General features: G+C 44.1%; 1 protein-coding gene and 1 pseudogene across 1 annotated transcript in view; both read left to right on the top strand.

Annotated features, from left to right (window-relative positions):
• Ca10 (carbonic anhydrase 10) overlaps nt 1–17,445 on the top strand; it is a 506,430-nt gene that overhangs the window by 437,811 nt on the left and 51,174 nt on the right. The window lies entirely within an intron of this gene.
• Nucleotides 14,063–15,955, top strand: LOC128121316 (POU domain, class 5, transcription factor 1-like; annotated as a pseudogene).

The raw sequence follows: 17,445 nt of genomic DNA, 5'->3' as shown, positions 1-17,445 counted from the left end.
CCTCCTGATCATGCCTGAATCCAGTCCTTTAACTGAGGATGATAACAACGCTGCTCCTTGTCATTCTAAGAGTGTGAGAGAAAGTCTTCTTGGGAAACAGTACCCAGTTCCCCAGGAACTCTTAAATAGGAAAACATCTCTTTAAGATGTCATCCCACTTGAAAAGGGAAGTCTTTGTGTCCCCAAATAGTTAGTCTCTGAGATCTTGTTGGGCTATCTCAGTGATGATCTTCTGTTCTAAGCCCACAAACAGCCACCCAGCATGAGCAGAAAGAGCAAGTTCATGGTGATCATGACAGATCCCCAGGCAGTTGGAACACTGACCCATGGAGGAACTCAGCTCTGAGTCCCATCCAGACAAATCCACCCTCTCTCCCTTTGCATTCATGGCAGGTTACTTTGTTTTAGCCAGCACAGTAGCAGGGAAGTTGCTCCACATGCTGTTGAGATGTCATGTAGTAAGCCCTGTGTACTGTACATATATTTTTATATACAGCTCACAATGTCCCTGGCTAAGAGTTCAGAACCTGACCTGCTCACTGTGTTGGGAGTAGAACATGACTTAGTCTCACTAGGTCTCCTTGCTTTATGTAGCAGCCTCATTCCTGAAAGTATGTTCTACAGATCAATACCAATCCATGGTGCCTATCAGCAGCACAATCCCCATCCAAGATCGCCTTCTCTTTACAAAGTAAACCTTCATTCTTACAGGCATCTAATCTTGTAGTTTTAAGTATCTATTTCTGCACTGCAGCCTCTCTGCAAAAGAAAAGTAGTTCACACACTCACAAAAAAAAGCCAAATTACTAAGCATTTTTATGTGCTATATTTCCTGATTCTCACAAGAACCCTATGAAGTTATGTTTTCTCTATTTTAAAGTTCAGGTGGATGAGATACAAAGTTTCATTCTTAATGAGAAGCTACAGGAAGGTTTCAAGCCAGACCTTCTGCCAAAACTCAACCTCAGGTAAAAGTCTTCAAAAGGTGTTGGTAAAACATTTGAAAGGGACATGAAAACTGCTCTATACTCAGCTAACACAACATACGATCTGCTTACTATCAATTAAACACATGTTGTGTGCTAATTAGTGGTTGTTGTTGTTGTTGTTGTTGTTGTTGTTATCAACTTGACAGAAGCTAAGGTTATCTGGAAAGAGGGAACCTCAATTGAGAAAATACCCTCATTAGATTGGCCTGTAGGCAACTCTGTAGGGGCATTTAATAATTGATGTGGGAGGGGTAGTGGGTAGTTCCATCCCTGGACTGGTCCTAGGTTGTATTAGAAAGAAAGCCAAGGGCCTAGAGAGATGGTTCAGTGGTTAAGAGCAGTGGTTGCTCTTTCAGAGGACCTGGGTTTGACTCCCAGCATCCACATGGCAGCTCATCAACCATTTGTATGTAACTCCAGCTGCAGGGGATGGCCTCCATGGGCACTGCATATCCATAGTACACAGACATACATACAGGCAACATATCCACACATATTAAAAAGATTTAAAACATAAAATCATTTTTCAAAAGAAAAAGAAAGGCTGAGCAAGTCATGGAGAGCAAGCCAGGAAGCAGTGTTCCTCTGTGGTCTCTGTTCTGGTGCCTGCCTCCAGGTTCCAACCTCCAGGTTCCTGCTTGAGTCCTTGCCCTGACTTACCTTGATGGACTGTGCCATGGAGGTATATGCCAACATACAGCTTTTCCTACCTTAATTTACTATAGGTCGTGGTATTTTATCACAGCACTGAAAGTCAAACTGGAACCCACGGCTTGACTTCCTTGTTAATACATAAACCAAACAGAGACTGGAGCCTGGAGATATGCAAACTACAAACCAACTTCTTTCATCACAGGCAAAGGTGGCCCCTGATCTTGCCTAGGACCACTCAACAATCTCAACGAGACAAGAGTTCCTTAGCGCAGTGATAGAGAACTCCTGCCCCTACCCAGAACCAGGTTGATCCCTGCTGTGATTTTGATCACAGCTCACAACCTTTATCTGCCCTTTTTCTGGAAGACTGCTGGATGATAAGTACCAAAAGGCTACCCCACACCCCGACTCTACCACCAGCACTGAAACCCAGAGCCAACAACTATGTGACACAGAACTGGAGCATACCAGGACTTCTTTTCCTGTCTGGGGTGGGACTCGTATCCATAATAATACCTCCTCCAAGGCTCAGAAATCTGCAGCTGAGTAGAGAGCCTTGCTTGTATGCAGACTCCTACTCTGTCTTCACTCTGCTCTCCCTCCTCTGAGAAGGTATTCTCACTAGCTTGCTTGAGTTGGACAAATCTCAGGGTTTGTGTAAAGCGAACTCAACTGAAGACATCTGACCTGTCTTTAGTCTGTATCAGATACCCAAAAAGCACCTATATCATGCTTTCACCCATTCAGAATGTATCTGCTAAAGTTAAAACCCCACAAGATCTTTTTGTGTTTGTACTGGTTATGTTGACATTTGGGGGTAAGGAAACTGATCTCTTAAAATATTCAGGACTGCTAAACACACATGGTCATTGCCAGTTTCCCAACTGTCCATCTCTGAGTTTAGGGAGAACATCCCATCTGCTAATAGGAGTCGAGAGCTTTTGCTTTTGAGTTATGGTGTTAACCTACGTGTGAGCTGCATTGAAAATCAACGCACCGCCTGCCCAATCATTTTCACAGAGCCTTTGGTGAGGCTGATGTTGGGCTTCTCAGATAATTATCTGTTTTTTTTTAAAACTCCAAGCATCCTTTCATACGCCGAGTTTTCTGTTTGTGAGTTTAGCTTCAAGTCTACCGAACCATTTAATTAACTTAAGTGTTTAAACTTCTAGAGGTGTTGATTGATTCTAATCAGTATTTTCGGCTCCTCTAATTGAAGGCTTCCTCTCTTGGACTATTGTCAGTGAAGCAAGAAATATTTGTTCAAATAAAAAGCAAAATATTGTTTAGTCTTTGGCATCATCTAACACAAATTTTCTTGGGCCCATAATTGCATGAACTTGGGGGAGGCCAGAATGGAGCCAATTTCTCTGCTTCCTTTGAAGATGGAGAGGCAGCCCCAGGAAGAAAGTGATGCAGCAGGCCCGGCGGCGAGCAAGCCCCTGACAACCTCTCCCATGACTTGGGCTTCGAGCCAAGCTACGTTCAGGCCTGGTAGTTTTCATTCTTCTAGAGAAGCTCTGCTTAGGGGCTTGTTTGGCAGAGACATTGGCCACCTAGAGAAAATGATTTTTCTCTTTTAACAGCTCTTAGCTTAGAGAAATAAAACAGCCCCTCCACCTCCCATTTGGCTCCTTTGGCTACACCCTAGCTCAGCACATGCAAACCTCTAGAGTAAAGCCATCCATTGAGCAGGTCTGTCTGCTGGCGATGGGGACAGAGGCGGGGCTTCCAAGGACCAGATGTTCAGGCTATCTAGGAGTTAGTTATTCTGTGTTTATTTACCCTTCAAAGTTTCAGGGAAGGGGACCCAGTGTCACAGCAGCTCAGGAAGCCTCTGGGCCCTGCAGGCACTTGAGAAGTGGCTGTGAGCCCACTCCCTGCCTAGGCTTCTAAGGACTGGGTTTCCTATTGCCTTCAAAAAGGTTTCCTGGCAATCTGATCTTGGTCTCTCCTGAGACAATTCCGTTCTAGTTGACTTCATTGGGCACAAAATAATGTATTATGGATATTGCATTTTTCTGCTAAGAAAATGTCAGCTTCTAAACTAGATCAAACCGCCCTCCAGTTCCTTGGTGCTGGCTCATTTGAATTATTGAACTTCTCTCCCTGGAAAGCACGCTCTGTGCTGTTTGCTGAGACACTGGCAGTTTTAACACAGTTTGGAAACTTTTCGGAGATTGATCACCCCAGGAAAACAGGCAGCTGATCACCAAAAGAATTCTGCAATTGAGATTAGTTTGCCACGAGATGACATGGAAGAATCGGGATAGATTGGGAGAGGGGGTTCTCCATGCCACCCACTCAGCCTCCCCAGCTGCCCTGAGACAATGCCTCTGCATGCAGCCTTAAGCCTTTGCGTATACTCATTCGATCTTACAGCTCACCACAGCCAGTACTATCTCTGCCTCCTCCAAATCTCCCTGTTTGCTTTAGCTATTCCCTTGAAGCCACATCCACTTTCTTCTTTGGGGCCAACCTGAGCGTTTTCCTACCATTGGTTCTCTGCAAACACTGCCTTATCTAGTAGCTTCTTCTAGGCTCTTGCACACTCAGTGGTTTGTAACCCTGAGTGCATATCAGAATAATCTTAGACTTTATCACTAGATGAAGTAAATTACAACCTCAGGAGGTGGAGTCCGCCATCAGTATTGATTGAAAGCTCCCAGGTGGTATTAAGGCATTTTAAAAGTTGTGAGCCATCACCTTTATGCCGCTGAGCCCTCCTGCTGTTCAAGTCTCAAATCCCAACATCCTTTTCCAGAGAGGCAGTTCCTGGCGGGTCCATCCAAAGCAATCTGAACTCTGTCCTCTAAAATGCTGCATTACTTGCTGATCTCATTACCTCCATAAAACTCATCACTGTCTAAAATTATCTCCTCTAACCTTTATTTATTAGATTATTATCTGTCTTCCCCAGTATAATTCAAGCTTTATGAGATCAAGGATCTTGGTCATCCTGTTGTTGACTTCTACAATCATGGCATGTGCAGGATACATAGTAATTGCTTCAAAAGATCGTTGATAGATGAGAAAATGAGTAAGTGAGTGTGTATATTGAATGAATAAACAAATGAGCACTTGAATGAATGGACTCTGTCCTTAGAGTTACTAAGTTACTATTTTTGATAATGTACTCAACTTCCTGAGAGACTCCACTCTCATCACGCCTAAGGACAACACACTCATTCTGCTGACAGCCATCAGTTTCTACCTTTTGTTTCTCAACAGAAAGACGAAAAAACAGCAGCGAATCTACATGATCACTCACTCTCACACATTGCTTATGATACTGAGAATTTTATGTAATTCTAGATTTTTCTATGATCTGTTCTTCCTGGGCCCCACCAGACACAAGCCCTCAGGCCAGCAAGCCAACATTTTGCTGTTCTTCCCTGCTTTATCGTGATGCTCAGTGTTCCTCCCTCCCCTCCCATCTATTCTCCCACGGAGAAGTATTTTGTTTAAGAACCGATGTTCTCTATACTCTGGTGGGGAGAACTTAAAATAATATGGAAAGAGGGTCTGGAGAGATGGCCAGGTGATTAAGAGGACTGGCTGCTCTTCCAGAAGACCTGGGTTTGATTCCCCGAACCCACATGGTGGCTCACAACCATCTGTAACTCGACTCCTAGGGGATCTGATGGCATCTTCTGACCTCTGCAGACACTGGGCACAAACATGGGGCACAGAAATGCATGCAGTCAAAATATCCATACATATAAAATTTAAAGGGAAAAAGGAAATAAAACAGCACAGAGAGATGGAGTCATTGGGGATCCATCTTTACTGGTGCCATCTTTTGCTCACCTATACCCTCAGCTCTTTCCTGGGTCAATGTCTGCTCTGCATGCTTCCATGAGTATCTTATTCTAGAGAGTGTCTTCATCACACCAAGCAGTTCGTCCTTTTTGACCAACATGTATCTCAACATGAAGAAGCCTGATGAGCTCTCCTGGTACCAGCACCACCCATGTCCTTTTCCCCAGAGCTCCTTTGAGGTGTCCCACCAATGCCAAAACACTACACTCCAAACCAGAATGAGGGTACAACCTCAGATCTGACTATCCACTCTTCCAAAAGGCAGTGTATTTTTCCAGTTAAGGATAAGAACATAAGAAACACATTGTCTTAGTTACTTTTCTATTGCTATGAGGAGACACCGTAACCAAGGCATCTTATACAAGGAAGATTTTATTGGGGCTTTCTGTAACAGAGAGTGAGTCCATGACCATCATGGCAGGCAGGCATGGCTTGGAGAAGTCGCTGAGAGCTCACATCTTGATCTACAGGCAGGAGGGAGAGAGAGAGAGAGAGAGAGAGAGAGAGAGAGAGAGAGAGAGAGAGAGAGAGAGAGAGAGACCGGGAATAGTGTGAGTCTCTTGAAACCTCAAAGTCCACCCCCAGTGACACACCACCTCCAACAAGGCCACAGCTCCAATCCTTCACAAACAGTTCTACCAATTGAGGACCAAGTATTTAGACATATGAGCCTATGGGGGGCATTCTCACTCAAACCACCATGCATATTTATCTACTTTTTGGTCCAGTACGCATAACACCTAGTGGCCAAGATGGACAGTAGCAACTTGCGCTGCTTTCTTAACAGTCTTGACTACTTATATTCATCAGCAAGTACATTCATTCTGTATGAAACCAAAACTAAGTCTGGTGACTTAAGGAGCTAATTCACCTTTAGGAAGTGGGAGACTGAATATTTTACCCCATGTTAGTGTCTGACTCATGTAGCATGAATCTTAAAAGTTCTTATTAATAAAAACAAACCTGGAGCCAGGTATTGGGGTGAATGCTGGAAGATCAGAGAAGCAGAACAAGCCACAGCCACCTCACCTTGCCAATTCCTCAGCTGATCCTGTTTCCTCAGACTGGAAGCTTCTGAGTCCTCATCCAAATGGACCTCAGCTGAACTGTGCTGCTCAAAGCCTAAAAGCTTAACCAGCTAAAAGCTTCTAGTTTCTGGTCCTCACGCCTTATATATCTTTCTGCTTTCTGCCATCACTCCCTGGGATTAAAAGCTCATTTCTTGGGATTAAAAGCATATGTCACCATGCCTGGCTGTTTCCAATGTGGCCTTGAACTCACAGAGATCCAGACAGATTTCTGCCTCTGGAATGCTAGGATTAAAGGCATGAGTGCCACCACTAGCCTCTGTATCTAGTGGCTGTCTGTTCTCTGACCCCAGATCAGTTTATTAGGGTGCACAATATTTTGGGGAACACAATACCACCACAGACTTATGCTCTACTATAATGCAAATATGTCACGATGCCTGAAACTTGAGCAGACATAAAGGATATCTAAGGTCACAGGTAGACTCTGCAGCCCAACAGATTCCCTTGTAAACAGAAAGCTTGGAGAGCCTGGATGATGCAGACCCCATAATCCAGACAATTCCAAAGTGCCTGTATGTATGAATATGGGATTACAATAGGATTTCATTCTGATAAGTTCATTATCATTTGAAAATCTTGTGAGTTGAAAATGCCTTTCATTTCCTACCCTTAACTGACTGAACATCATCACCTATATTGACCTACCTTAAACAGGCTCAGAACACTTATATTAGCCCATTTAGTCAAAATCAACCCAATAACTATAGGTCACAGAATATCTCAGGAAATTTGTTTGCACTGTACTGAAAGTGATAGGAAGAATGGCTGCTTGTGTATACATCTATGACATCATGAACTGAAAAAGTTGTGCCTTGAACCATCATAAGTGTGAGAACATTTGTACACAGAAGGCATTACTATCTGAGAAGTATGATGCCCATTCATTCATTCATTTAAGTATTCAGTAACTAACTGGCATGTTAATTCTTTGAAGACACAGTCATTGAGTATGTTTACTGGGAATCACACCATTGAATAAAGCAGCCAGGGAAGACCTTGCTGAGAATGCGGCAAGTGAATAAAGACCTGCTGACCTTTTGCATTATGCATTTTTGCCAGGAACAAGGAGACAAGTTTGCAGGTTTCTTGGTAAGGGGCATCAAGCCCTCAGGCAGAAGCAAGCCTGATGCCTGCAAGTTGCATCTGGATCTCATGTGTTTTGGGGGACATGAGTGTGATCAGAAAAGTTTGCTAGAACAGACTCTGAAGGTTTGAGCAGATGGGATCTGGATTTGAGCTTTGTTCTTAGTGTGATAAAAGCCATCAGAGGTTCAATTCAGAGAGTGGTGCCATCCAATTTAGACTTTAGCTGACTCAGACTAGTTTTTGTGCTGATAGGCCAGAGGGGAGAAAGGCTCAGGCAGGAAGGTCAGAGAGAAGACCACTGTAGTCATCTGGGTAGCAGATCCAGGCAGCTTAGGCCAGGGCAGTAGCTGTGATAAGGGACAGAAGCAGTTAGATTCTGGGTACATCCAGAAGAGAGAACCAACTATAATTGCTGATGGATGATTTGGTACACTGTGAGTGGCAAGAAAAGAGTCAAAGTTTGAGGGCACAGAGAAGAAACAGTCACACAAGGGACCATTTCTGACAAATGAATCCAGTCAGGAATCATATGATAACAGATGGATCCCTCTTAAGTGAGAACTACAGCAAAGTGTGTAATTCCCTTACAGGCAGCAGCCCCCATTTAGGGGCCATGGAGTAGACGCCAGGCCCTGTGTTGGCCAGTGAGAGGGCTCACACAACTCCATCTCCTCTTCCAGCAGCTCCCTGGTAAAGATGCCATGATCCTCAGGGATGAAGAAATTGGGACCTGGGAAAAAGACACTGATGGAGCCATAACCTCAACCAGGACTGTCTGGCAGACTGGGGTGTTCATCACCCAGGCTCCCAGGCTCTGTTCACCATACTTTTTACCGAGCTTTAACAAAAATTCCAGCTGCCTGTTTTCGTCTTAACCCACTACCTCTCTAGCTAGGAGACATCCCCCACCTTGGGCAGTGGCAGAGAACCTGTTACATCCATTTTGGCTCATGGGAGTTTTCCCCTTAGCCACTTGAAGAGAGCTCAGTACCATCTATGGGGAAGGTGTAGTCTTAAGGAATACAATAGTTAATCAGCTAGATAATTACTGTTCTGTGTATTTGGTAGGCTGATAGAGCAGTTGGTGTTAAACCAGAGACCTCTGTGTTAGGGTTTGGGAAAGAACATATGCTCCAAAGCAGTGGTTCTCAACCTATGGGTTGCAACCCCTTTGTGGGTCTGCTAACCCTTTCACAGGGGTCACCTAAGGCCATCAGAAAACACAGATCTTTGCATTACAATTCAGAGCCATAGTAACATCACAGCTATAGAATAGCAACAAGAATAACTTTGTGGTTGGGTCACCATACCACAAGCTATGGTATTAAAGAGTTGCAACATTAGGAAGGTTGAGAACCACTGGCCTAGAGGGAAGAAACATCGTTTGTGTATCTCTAAGCAAAGAACCAGGCCCCACCCTGAGAGGTAAGAGAAAATGTCACTGGAAAAAGGGAGTCACCTGCCACCTGAAGTGTAAGTTACTCTTTCTGGGTAAAAGACATGGAAAGGCACAGTGGTCCAGATGGAAGCCGTGTAGCAACAGAGACTGTGACAGACTTAAGGAGCAAGGAAAGGAAGTCAAGGCTTGATGCAAAATGAGATAGATAGAGTTGAGAAGAACATGAGACCCTCTTCAGAATGTTTGTCTTTATCCTAATGCAGACAATAGCCATGAAAGGTATGAATGAAAAGAAATTTGACAAGCTTGCTTTGAAGAAGATAAATCTGCTCCCAAAGGTGAAAGATTGGTTTTTCAGGAAAAGACAGAGGAGACAACCAACAAGATGATTATATTACCACTCAAATGAACTTATTTTACACAAAATGTACTAAGGCATGGAATCTTGGCATATTTGGAAGAAGTCTGAGAGTTTAATCTAGTCCAGTCATGCCTCATGGATAAAAATTTTGGCTAAAGATAAGTAGTTTATCCAGGACCACAAAGTCAACATTCAAATTTGAGTCTTTTGACTTGATTCCTCGAACTCATAACCATTGCTTATTTGCATTTGCATGAAACTTGGCTCCTTCAACATATTGATTCTGTTGTATTTAGTATTGAACCTCTGGTATTTGGTGGGAATACACACTCCATGTGTGTCAGATAGGTGAGCTGAAGGATGGATGGATGGATGGATGGATGGATGGATGGATGGATGGACGGAGGGATGTTCTTGCTAGTATGCTTCACAAACTTCCAGAAAACAGTTGAAAGAGAGTTACTTTTACCAGAGCCTAGTGAAAACCATACTTCATGACCTGCCTTCCTAAAAAAGTATGACCTCTAGGCATTGAACCATTCTCTTTCCACAACATCAGTGAGGCCCTGAAAGACACACATCCTTGCCCATGTCAGTGTCCAGGCAGTCTCTGGTCCTGGAAGAAGCTGATACAACCACTTTAGTTGTTTGGGATGGCAAGCTGCCCAGCATCAGTTAGGTCATGCACTGTCTCCTTATTCCTCCTGGAAAGGAGCCTAGCTTGCTGACTGTCCAAATTGAATTTTAAAAACTCTAATTAGGTCACTATAAAGATTTGCTTTTTTTAATGGCAGAAAGCCTAGTTTCCTGAGTGTTTCCTTGAGAGCTCATACTTTGCCTCCCCACAACCCCTGTTCATCCACACCTCATTAAGGAGAGAGGGGCCTCAAAATAAAAAGCCAATGTAAGATTATCTCTAGAGAAACACATAGGGGTACTTAGAAAATGGCTCAGGAGTTTTTGCCAAAATATATTCTTTGATCTAATCCTCACAACTCTATTGAGAAGGAGGCTTGTCCCAATTTTATGAGCAAAGAAACTGAGACCATAGTATCTAAGTGGCTTGCTCACTTCAGTACTGGGGATTAGATCTACAAGGGGTCTGTCCACTTTTCTTTTAATGACAATGATATTCCAAGTGACATCCCTTCCTGGTTATAGTTACTTAAGATGCAATATGGAAACTAATGAACAAAGAAGAGTTGCCTGTCCTCATCTAAATCTCTTGTGTACAGAGTGTCTAGACAATGCTTAGTTCGGAACAATTGGACATTCCTTTTTTTAACCATAAACACTATGATATTTCATCTTGTCAACTAGATTGGATTGAGAAACACCTAGATTAGTGAAACACACCTCTGACTGTGCTTTTGAGAACAGGTCCAGGGATGATTAAAGCATGGGAGCTCTGACCTAATCCACAGTTTAAGCCATTGGTGCATTCAACATTTGAATAGACTGTTAGAAGATGGTGGGACTGCAGAAGGTGTGACCATGTTGAAGGAAGTGAGTCTCTGACAGGGTGGGGAGCTGTTGAAGAATATAATGTATCTTGGCTCTGTCTCCCTTTGAGTTATTCTGGAGAAGGGCTAGGGACATCTTGCAAAATAACGAGAGGAAAGTGAGACACTGGATGGGATGAGTGGTCACAGACAATGGGGACAATGACTTGGAGGACCACAGAGAAAAGGGAGTCTAGTGGAGATGACATAGCTAAGTGACATAAGCTTCTGTAGGCTGCTGCAGCCCCTATGGAAATGGAAATTGTATGTAAGCTAGAAAGTTGGATAGACTGACTAGTTTGTCACAGTAGGATCCTTCTGGTGAGACAGTAGGTCAAAAATATGGTTTTTTTGGCCAGTTCCCAAATATGGGGACTAGTTTAAAGTAAATTATAATTAGCTATCCTTTTGGAATATAAATAATACTTAATGTATGGAGAATTTGAGGGAAGGAAACAGTTGAGTATCCTAGGATTCAACTAGTCCATGTAGCCAAAGCCCCAGTCTTCACAGAGCTTATTTAACAAAGGGTCTCAAACAAGAAAAGGAAATATAATAAATATATAATGCTGTGAGTTAAACTGTATCCTCTAAAAAGACATATCGATTCCTGAACCCAGTACATGTGAATGTGCCCTTACTTGGAAGCAAAGTATGTACAGATATGCTCTATCAAGTTACAGTGAGTTAGAGTGGGCCCATCTAATACCTGTTTATTTTTAAGATAAAGGAAATTGGAAGAGGGGGGGAGAGAGACAGACAAAGAGGGAGGGGGAGGAATATAGGGCAAGGGCTAGCAGTAGCCAATAGAAACTAGGACCAGATGTGGGACTGTTATTCTCTGGAAGGGACCAGTCTTGCCCACACTTCCATTTTTTTATTTAACATATTTTTGGGAAGACCTCCAGAACTATGAGAGTAATTTCCAATGTGTTGGGTCATCAAAACAGCTTATGGTAATTTGGTAATGGCAGCCCTAAGAATCTAATGCATATAGTATACATGTAGAGGCAAGAGGTATTGACCAAAGTGTATGCAAAGAGTGAGAAAGATAAGGAAGGGAGAGATAGGGAGATTCTGAGTAACTGAGACAGGCTTCGTTGAGAAGGTGAGAAGTCAGCAAAGGAGGGAAGCAAGTGGAAACTGGGGTGAGAACCAGACAAATGAAGGAAGCAGATGGGCTAAGTGGGGGATGTGAGATGTTCATGGAACACCAAGGAGGCCATTGTGGCCAGAGAGTGAACCAGCAGAAGCAAGAAGCAGAGCTAGAGAGGACCAGTCCATGGGAGGCCTTGCACCATGGTTCTTTCACCCTGAGTAGGATGAAGAGCTTTAAGAAGGTTCTAGATGTTGCAAGGATTCAATCAGAAATGTTTTAGACTGTCGCCCCTGACTGCTGCATTGAGGACAAATGGAAAGAAGGCAAGGACAGAAGCAGAAAGAGCTACCGGGGAGCCACTGCTGCAGTCCAGCTAAGAGTGCTGCCTTCACAAGGACACTCTCTGGTTATCAAAGTTGGTTCCCCCCATAGCATCAAGTAGCCTCCAAGCACACCACTCAAAGTCCAGAGCCTTTAACCCCAGCACTCGGGAGGCAGAGGCGAGTGGATCTCTGTGAGTTCGAGGCCAGCCTGGTCTACAGAGCGAGATCCAGGACAGGCACCAAAACTACACAGAGAAACCCTGTCTCAAAACAAAAACAAAAACAAAAACAAAAACAAAAACAAAAACAAAAAAACCAGCTGCACTCCCCATAGCATCAAGTAGCCTCCAAGCACATCACCCAAAGACCAGACCCTGTCCATAGCTTTGATGAATATTTATGTTGAGGCATTGGAAGGAAGGGAAGAAACCACCTTGCATGCCTTCCTGGGGTCTTTGCCTTAACTCTGATGACTGCCTCACGGGGATGCTGCAAGAATCAAATGAGGGAACATCTGTGAAAGCGTTATTGAAAAGCATAAAGCACTAGATAAATGCAAGTGATTGTAATTAATACTAATAACAGTCACCTTCTCTTCACCCGACAACTGTTAACCTATAAATACAAACAGACACAATGTCTCATGAAGGGACTGATCCCCATGTGGGGAGGAAACTGGTGTATACATCTGCTGTGGGGAGTTTTTCATTGAATCGATTTCACTGTGACAAGATTAGCGATGCTCTGTCGCCATGGGCCATCTGTTGGGTGGTGCAAGTAGCCTTGTCATGCAGAACTGGACCTTCCGAAAGAACAGGAGTCAGCCAGTGTGCAATAAATTAAGTCATCTGCTCCTTCTCTAATGCTTTTTCTAAGTGATGAATGGCTTTGTTTTCCTACGTTCAAGCAAGATGTCTTGGCTGAAGCTAAGCAAAAATTGTTGTAGGGAACCAGAAAACACCTGCTGGTACACAGGCATTTACATAACTTGCTAGGGTCAGGACTACACATGCCGCTGGCTTCAAGAAGAGGGAGGAAATTGGAAAATAATATGGAGGTTCCTAAGACATTCTAAATAGAACTGCCTTATGATAAGAAAATTCTCTTCCAGGAATATACTCAAAGGAATGAAATTTCCATCGTACCTTTGCTCACTGCAGAAATATTCACAATACTAAAGACATTTAAACAGCCTAAATTTCTATCAATGCATGAGTGGATTTTGTGTGTGTGTGTGTGTGTGTGTGTGTGTGTGTGTGTGTGTGTGTGTGTGTGAAATGAGAGGAGGGTTATTATTTAGCCTTTAAAAATTAGGACCAGGGCTTGGGAGGCATCCAGGCAGTGGGACCAGACCTTGTGCTCATTGCATGAGTTGGCTGTTTGAAACCTGGGGCCTATGCAGGATTGTTTGGCTCGGCCTGGGAGGAGGGGACTAGACCTACCTGGACTGAGTCTACCAGGTTGACCTCAGTCTGTGGGGAAGGCTTTGCCCTGGAGGAGATGGGAATGGGGGGGGGGGGGTTGGGGGGAAGGTGAGGGGGACGGGAGGGGGGAGAACAAGGGAATCCGTGGCTGATATGTAGAACTGAATTGTATTGCAAAATAAATTAAAATTTAAAAAAAAAAAAGAAAAACATAAATCAAAAAAAAAAAAATTAGGACCAGGAAAACATGAAGCAGCTCCTAGGTGAGCCCTCCTTCTGCCAGGCCCACGGCTTGGGGTGCCCACCTTCCCTATGGCTGGACACCTGGCTGCACTTCGCCTTCTCACCCCTACCAGGTGGGGGTGATGGGTCAGGAGGGCTGGAGCTGAGCTGGGTGAACTTTTGGATCTGGAAGCTTCCAAGAGCCTCCAGGTGGGCCTGGAATCAGACCAGAGATTGGACCAGGCCCAAGGTGTCGGGGATCTCTCCTTGTCCCCCGCCACATGAGTTCTGTGCAAGGATGTTATTCTGTGAACCTTGGGTTGAACTGGGCCTAGTGTCTCAAGTTGATCTGGAGACTTTGCAGCCTGAGGGCCAGGCAGAAGCAAGAATGGAGAGCAACTCAGAGGGGGCCTCCCCTGGACCCTGTGCTGTCCAGCCCAATGCCGTGAAGAAGGTGGAGAAGGTAGAACCAAGTTCCGAAGAGTCTCAGGACATAAAAGCCCTGCAGAAGGAACTAGAGCAGTTTGCCAAGCTGCTGAAGCTTGGGGTACACCCAGGTCGATGTGGGTCTCACCCTGGGCGTTCTCTTTGTAAAGGTGTTCAGCCAGATGACCATCTACCACTTTGAGGCCCTGCAGCTCAGCTTCAAGAACATATGTAAACTGCTGTGGCCCCTGCTGAAAAAGTGGGTGGAGGAAGCCGACAACACTGAGAACCTTCAGGAAATAGGCAAAGCGGAGACCCTGGTGCAGGCCTGCAAGAGAAAATGGACGAGCATTGAAAGCTGTGTGTTTCTGCAGTGCTGAAGGAGGTTGTGGTCCAGGAGTGGTTCTGTAACCGGTGCCAGAGGGGCAAGCGATCAAGCATTGACTATTCCTAAAGAGAAGAGCATGGGGCTGCAGGGTCTCCTTTCCCGGGATCCCTGTATCCTTTCCTCTGCTCCCAGGGCCCCCTTCCAGAGCCCCAAGCTATGGGAGCCCCCATTTCACCACGCTCTACTTTTCAGTCCCTTTTCCTGAGGGTGAGGCTTTCCCCTCTTGTTCCTCTCATTGTTCTAGGCTCTCCCATCTTCCTTTAGGGTAAGTTCTTGGTACTTTCAGCACGCTTCTTTTCCTTTTGGCCTTAGCCTCTTTGAGATGTTGCTAAGGGAAGAGGTCCCAACCAAGAGCAATGTGTAGCAACAAAATGTGACTTTAAAAGCATGATCTAAAAGCATGTGTACGTCTGTTCCTTTTAGCCACGAGGAATAGTTTAGCAAACCCTATGATCTTGATTTCATTGTGTGTGGGTAGGTATCTAATGGATGTATCACATTAGAGCTGGACTTTCCATCACTTACGTGTGACATCCACACAGGCAAATGACACACTCTGCACCTGTCTTCTTAGTTGTAAAGTTGGGATATATACATGTATATATTTAGACACAAATCTAAAGGTATAGTCAATAAAAGCAAGAATAGAAGAAAAGGGGATGTTATCATCAAAGCCCTCTACAAAGCCACAGAAGCAACCAACGGGAAAATTGATCATTGACAATCTGGTGTTATCTATGAAAAGAAGTTTTGCCAGCTAGTTTGTATGTCAACTTCACCCAAGCTAGAGTCAGTCATCGGAGAGGAGGGAACCTCAATTGAGAAAATGCCCCCATAAGATTAGGCCATCTGTAAGCCTGTAAAGCATTTTCTTAATTTGTGATTGATGTGGGAGGACCCATTCCATTGTAGGCGGTAGCACTTCTGGGCTGGGGTTCCTGGGTGCTATAAGAAAGCAAGCTGAACTGAGGGATCTGGATGCAGAGATCCATGGCTAGGCCCCGGGTGGATCTCTGCGAGTCCAATTAGTGAGAATGAGGAGGGTTTATATGAGCGAGAATTGTTGAGACCAAGGTTGGATAAAGCACAGGGACAAATAGCCAAACGAATGGAAACACATGAACTATGAACCAATGGCTGAGGGGTCACCAACTGGATCAGGCCCTCTGAATGGGTGAGACAGTTGATTGGCTTGATCTGTTTAGGAGGTATCCAGGCAGTGGGACCGAGTCCTGTGCTCATTGCATGAGTTGGCTGTTTGAAACCTGGGGCCTATGCAGGATCGCTTGGCTCGGCCTGGGAGGAGGGGACTGGACCTACCTGGACTGAGTCTACCAGGTTGATCTCAGTCTGTGGGGAAGGCTTTGCCTTGGAGGAGATGGGAATGGGGGGTGGGCTGGGGGGAAGGTGAGGAGGGCGGGAGGGGGGAGAACAAGGGAATCCGTGGCTGATATGTAGAACTGAATTGTATTGCAAAATAAAAATTAAAAAAATTAAATAAAAAAAAGAGAGAAAGAAAGCTGAGTAAGCCATGAGGAGCAAGCCAGTAATCAGTGCTCCTCCATGGCCTCTGCAACAGCTCTTGTCTCCAAGTTTCCACTCCGTTTGAGTTCCTGGGCTTCCCTCAATGCACTGAGATTAAAGATATAAAAGCCAAATAAACCCTTTCCTCCCCAAGATTCTTTTGGTCATGATGCTTCATCACAACAATATTAGCCATACTAAGGCAGAGGTTGATACCCAAAGTACATAAGGAACTTAATACTAGGAAAAGAAGTAATCCATTTAAAAATGACCAAATCACCTGAATAGATGTTTCTCAAAAGAAAACATAAATGGCCAAGAGATATATGGGAAAACACTGAGCATCACCAATCATCAAAGAGATGCAAATTAAAACCAACCTATTAGAATGGCTGTCCTTAAACAATGAAAGGTAAAAAGTATTGCTTAAGATATGGAGAAAAGAGAAGCATGAAATACTATTGGGGAGAATGCAGATTAATGTAGTCATTGTAGAAAATAGTATAGAAATTCCTTAGAAAATTGAAATGGAACTGTCATATTCAATTAATGTATCAAAGAGACATCTGTATCCTCACATTCATTGAAGCAGTATTTATAATATCCAAGACATCTAATTAATCCAAGTGTCTATCAACAAAAGAATTTATAAACTATGAGCATACACACAAAAAAGAGAGACAAATACAACACACACACACACACACACACACACACACACACACACACACACACACACACACACCAGCTCAAAAATAAGGAAATTCTTTCATTTGTAACAATATGGATGATCCTGGAAGATGCTGTACTGGTTCGTCAACTTGACATGACCTAGAGCCATCTTGGAAAGGGGTCCCTCTGTTGAACAACTACCTTGAGCAGATTGGCCTGTGGCTATGTCTGTGAGGGATTATTTTGACTGATGATTGCTGTGAAAGGTCCCAACTCATGATGGGTAGCACTATCCCTAGGCAGGTAGTCCTGGGATGTATAAGAGAGATAGCAGAGAACAGGACAGAGAGGACCTGAGAGCAAGTCATTAAGCAACATTCATCCATGGCTTCTGCTTCAGTTCCCGCTTAAGCTCCTAGCCTGGCTTCCTCAATGATGAACTATGACCTGGAAGTATAATCTG

This window comes from Peromyscus californicus, unplaced genomic scaffold (assembly GCF_007827085.1).
Source record: "Peromyscus californicus insignis strain IS unplaced genomic scaffold, ASM782708v3 Scaffold_3__1_contigs__length_106647218, whole genome shotgun sequence".
Lineage (NCBI taxonomy): Eukaryota > Metazoa > Chordata > Mammalia > Rodentia > Cricetidae > Peromyscus > Peromyscus californicus.
Note: the sequence above shows the minus strand (reverse complement) of the source record. Positions and strands in the feature narration are given on the sequence as shown.